Here is a 5000-nt window from a genome sequence, read left to right as displayed (position 1 = left end):
GAGGCCCCCGGGGTCGACTCCGCGGCCCCCGGGTCGGTGTGCGGGCCTCCAGAGCTCGATAAAGTAGTGGTGTCGCTAGCGGTCGAGAAGGCACTTTTCGACGCCTACTGCCACCCCCACATGGCGGTAGGCGCAAAACTGGAAAATCGCCGACCAGAAATGTCGCTTCGTATAATCGACGTTTTTTTTGACCACCATTTTCAGGTGTCGGAGGTGGGTCTGGACGAATACCAACACCATTTCTGGGGGTTTCACAACCGCCCGGCTTCTCCGACATATGTTGGAAAGGAGTAGCGATCGAGCGACGGGGGCTGTCGGTAGGCGGCCGCGGGTTGCATGTGTGCCCGGGACAGCACCCCCATCCAACTAAGGGGTGTCCCCCGGGGGCCAGGGGGACCTCGTCCAGGTCGGCCGGGCGCTTCCAGACGCCTACCGACACCGGTCAGGTCGGCGAGGCTCCCGGCGGCCCCGAGCGGGACCACAGGTTGCGGAAGGCGTCCAAGTGAGCGGCGGCGAGAGGCGGAGGCCCCCGGGGTCGACTCCGCGGCCCCCGGGTCGGTGTGCGGGCCTCCAGAGCTCGATAAAGTAGTGGTGTCGCTAGCGGTCGAGAAGGCACTTTTCGACGCCTACTGCCACCCCCACATGGCGGTAGGCGCAAAACTGGAAAATCGCCGACCAGAAATGTCGCTTCGTATAATCGACGTTTTTTTTGACCACCATTTTCAGGTGTCGGAGGTGGGTCTGGACGAATACCAACACCATTTCTGGGGTTTCACAACCGCCCGGCTTCTCCGACATATGTTGGAAAGGAGTAGCGATCGAGCGACGGGGGCTGTCGGTAGGCGGCCGCGGGTTGCATGTGTGCCCGGGACAGCACCCCCATCCAACTAAGGGGTGTCCCCCGGGGGCCAGGGGGACCTCGTCCAGGTCGGCCGGGCGCTTCCAGACGCCTACCGACACCGGTCAGGTCGGCGAGGCTCCCGGCGGCCCCGAGCGGGACCACAGGTTGCGGAAGGCGTCCAAGTGAGCGGCGGCGAGAGGCGGAGGCCCCCGGGGTCGACTCCGCGGCCCCCGGGTCGGTGTGCGGGCCTCCAGAGCTCGATAAAGTAGTGGTGTCGCTAGCGGTCGAGAAGGCACTTTTCGACGCCTACTGCCACCCCCACATGGCGGTAGGCGCAAAACTGGAAAATCGCCGACCAGAAATGTCGCTTCGTATAATCGACGTTTTTTTTGACCACCATTTTCAGGTGTCGGAGGTGGGTCTGGACGAATACCAACACCATTTCTGGGGTTTCACAACCGCCCGGCTTCTCCGACATATGTTGGAAAGGAGTAGCGATCGAGCGACGGGGGCTGTCGGTAGGCGGCCGCGGGTTGCATGTGTGCCCGGGACAGCACCCCCATCCAACTAAGGGGTGTCCCCCGGGGGCCAGGGGGACCTCGTCCAGGTCGGCCGGGCGCTTCCAGACGCCTACCGACACCGGTCAGGTCGGCGAGGCTCCCGGCGGCCCCGAGCGGGACCACAGGTTGCGGAAGGCGTCCAAGTGAGCGGCGGCGGCGAGAGGCGGAGGCCCCCGGGGTCGACTCCGCGGCCCCCGGGTCGGTGTGCGGGCCTCCAGAGCTCGATAAAGTAGTGGTGTCGCTAGCGGTCGAGAAGGCACTTTTCGACGCCTACTGCCACCCCCACATGGCGGTAGGCGCAAAACTGGAAAATCGCCGACCAGAAATGTCGCTTCGTATAATCGACGTTTTTTTTGACCACCATTTTCAGGTGTCGGAGGTGGGTCTGGACGAATACCAACACCATTTCTGGGGTTTCACAACCGCCCGGCTTCTCCGACATATGTTGGAAAGGAGTAGCGATCGAGCGACGGGGGCTGTCGGTAGGCGGCCGCGGGTTGCATGTGTGCCCGGGACAGCACCCCCATCCAACTAAGGGGTGTCCCCCGGGGGCCAGGGGGACCTCGTCCAGGTCGGCCGGGCGCTTCCAGACGCCTACCGACACCGGTCAGGTCGGCGAGGCTCCCGGCGGCCCCGAGCGGGACCACAGGTTGCGGAAGGCGTCCAAGTGAGCGGCGGCGAGAGGCGGAGGCCCCCGGGGTCGACTCCGCGGCCCCCGGGTCGGTGTGCGGGCCTCCAGAGCTCGATAAAGTAGTGGTGTCGCTAGCGGTCGAGAAGGCACTTTTCGACGCCTACTGCCACCCCCACATGGCGGTAGGCGCAAAACTGGAAAATCGCCGACCAGAAATGTCGCTTCGTATAATCGACGTTTTTTTTGACCACCATTTTCAGGTGTCGGAGGTGGGTCTGGACGAATACCAACACCATTTCTGGGGTTTCACAACCGCCCGGCTTCTCCGACATATGTTGGAAAGGAGTAGCGATCGAGCGACGGGGGCTGTCGGTAGGCGGCCGCGGGTTGCATGTGTGCCCGGGACAGCACCCCCATCCAACTAAGGGGTGTCCCCCGGGGGCCAGGGGGACCTCGTCCAGGTCGGCCGGGCGCTTCCAGACGCCTACCGACACCGGTCAGGTCGGCGAGGCTCCCGGCGGCCCCGAGCGGGACCACAGGTTGCGGAAGGCGTCCAAGTGAGCGGCGGCGAGAGGCGGAGGCCCCCGGGGTCGACTCCGCGGCCCCCGGGTCGGTGTGCGGGCCTCCAGAGCTCGATAAAGTAGTGGTGTCGCTAGCGGTCGAGAAGGCACTTTTCGACGCCTACTGCCACCCCCACATGGCGGTAGGCGCAAAACTGGAAAATCGCCGACCAGAAATGTCGCTTCGTATAATCGACGTTTTTTTTGACCACCATTTTCAGGTGTCGGAGGTGGGTCTGGACGAATACCAACACCATTTCTGGGGTTTCACAACCGCCCGGCTTCTCCGACATATGTTGGAAAGGAGTAGCGATCGAGCGACGGGGGCTGTCGGTAGGCGGCCGCGGGTTGCATGTGTGCCCGGGACAGCACCCCCATCCAACTAAGGGGTGTCCCCCGGGGGCCAGGGGGACCTCGTCCAGGTCGGCCGGGCGCTTCCAGACGCCTACCGACACCGGTCAGGTCGGCGAGGCTCCCGGCGGCCCCGAGCGGGACCACAGGTTGCGGAAGGCGTCCAAGTGAGCGGCGGCGAGAGGCGGAGGCCCCCGGGGTCGACTCCGCGGCCCCCGGGTCGGTGTGCGGGCCTCCAGAGCTCGATAAAGTAGTGGTGTCGCTAGCGGTCGAGAAGGCACTTTTCGACGCCTACTGCCACCCCCACATGGCGGTAGGCGCAAAACTGGAAAATCGCCGACCAGAAATGTCGCTTCGTATAATCGACGTTTTTTTTGACCACCATTTTCAGGTGTCGGAGGTGGGTCTGGACGAATACCAACACCATTTCTGGGGTTTCACAACCGCCCGGCTTCTCCGACATATGTTGGAAAGGAGTAGCGATCGAGCGACGGGGGCTGTCGGTAGGCGGCCGCGGGTTGCATGTGTGCCCGGGACAGCACCCCCATCCAACTAAGGGGTGTCCCCCGGGGGCCAGGGGGACCTCGTCCAGGTCGGCCGGGCGCTTCCAGACGCCTACCGACACCGGTCAGGTCGGCGAGGCTCCCGGCGGCCCCGAGCGGGACCACAGGTTGCGGAAGGCGTCCAAGTGAGCGGCGGCGAGAGGCGGAGGCCCCCGGGGTCGACTCCGCGGCCCCCGGGTCGGTGTGCGGGCCTCCAGAGCTCGATAAAGTAGTGGTGTCGCTAGCGGTCGAGAAGGCACTTTTCGACGCCTACTGCCACCCCCACATGGCGGTAGGCGCAAAACTGGAAAATCGCCGACCAGAAATGTCGCTTCGTATAATCGACGTTTTTTTTGACCACCATTTTCAGGTGTCGGAGGTGGGTCTGGACGAATACCAACACCATTTCTGGGGTTTCACAACCGCCCGGCTTCTCCGACATATGTTGGAAAGGAGTAGCGATCGAGCGACGGGGGCTGTCGGTAGGCGGCCGCGGGTTGCATGTGTGCCCGGGACAGCACCCCCATCCAACTAAGGGGTGTCCCCCGGGGGCCAGGGGGACCTCGTCCAGGTCGGCCGGGCGCTTCCAGACGCCTACCGACACCGGTCAGGTCGGCGAGGCTCCCGGCGGCCCCGAGCGGGACCACAGGTTGCGGAAGGCGTCCAAGTGAGCGGCGGCGAGAGGCGGAGGCCCCCGGGGTCGACTCCGCGGCCCCCGGGTCGGTGTGCGGGCCTCCAGAGCTCGATAAAGTAGTGGTGTCGCTAGCGGTCGAGAAGGCACTTTTCGACGCCTACTGCCACCCCCACATGGCGGTAGGCGCAAAACTGGAAAATCGCCGACCAGAAATGTCGCTTCGTATAATCGACGTTTTTTTTGACCACCATTTTCAGGTGTCGGAGGTGGGTCTGGACGAATACCAACACCATTTCTGGGGTTTCACAACCGCCCGGCTTCTCCGACATATGTTGGAAAGGAGTAGCGATCGAGCGACGGGGGCTGTCGGTAGGCGGCCGCGGGTTGCATGTGTGCCCGGGACAGCACCCCCATCCAACTAAGGGGTGTCCCCCGGGGGCCAGGGGGACCTCGTCCAGGTCGGCCGGGCGCTTCCAGACGCCTACCGACACCGGTCAGGTCGGCGAGGCTCCCGGCGGCCCCGAGCGGGACCACAGGTTGCGGAAGGCGTCCAAGTGAGCGGCGGCGAGAGGCGGAGGCCCCCGGGGTCGACTCCGCGGCCCCCGGGTCGGTGTGCGGGCCTCCAGAGCTCGATAAAGTAGTGGTGTCGCTAGCGGTCGAGAAGGCACTTTTCGACGCCTACTGCCACCCCCACATGGCGGTAGGCGCAAAACTGGAAAATCGCCGACCAGAAATGTCGCTTCGTATAATCGACGTTTTTTTTGACCACCATTTTCAGGTGTCGGAGGTGGGTCTGGACGAATACCAACACCATTTCTGGGGTTTCACAACCGCCCGGCTTCTCCGACATATGTTGGAAAGGAGTAGCGATCGAGCGACGG

This window comes from Euprymna scolopes, unplaced genomic scaffold, assembly GCF_053919585.1.
Source record: "Euprymna scolopes isolate OS-2025 unplaced genomic scaffold, ASM5391958v1 sca1, whole genome shotgun sequence".
Taxonomy (NCBI): Eukaryota; Metazoa; Mollusca; class Cephalopoda; order Sepiida; family Sepiolidae; genus Euprymna; species Euprymna scolopes.
Note: the sequence above shows the minus strand (reverse complement) of the source record.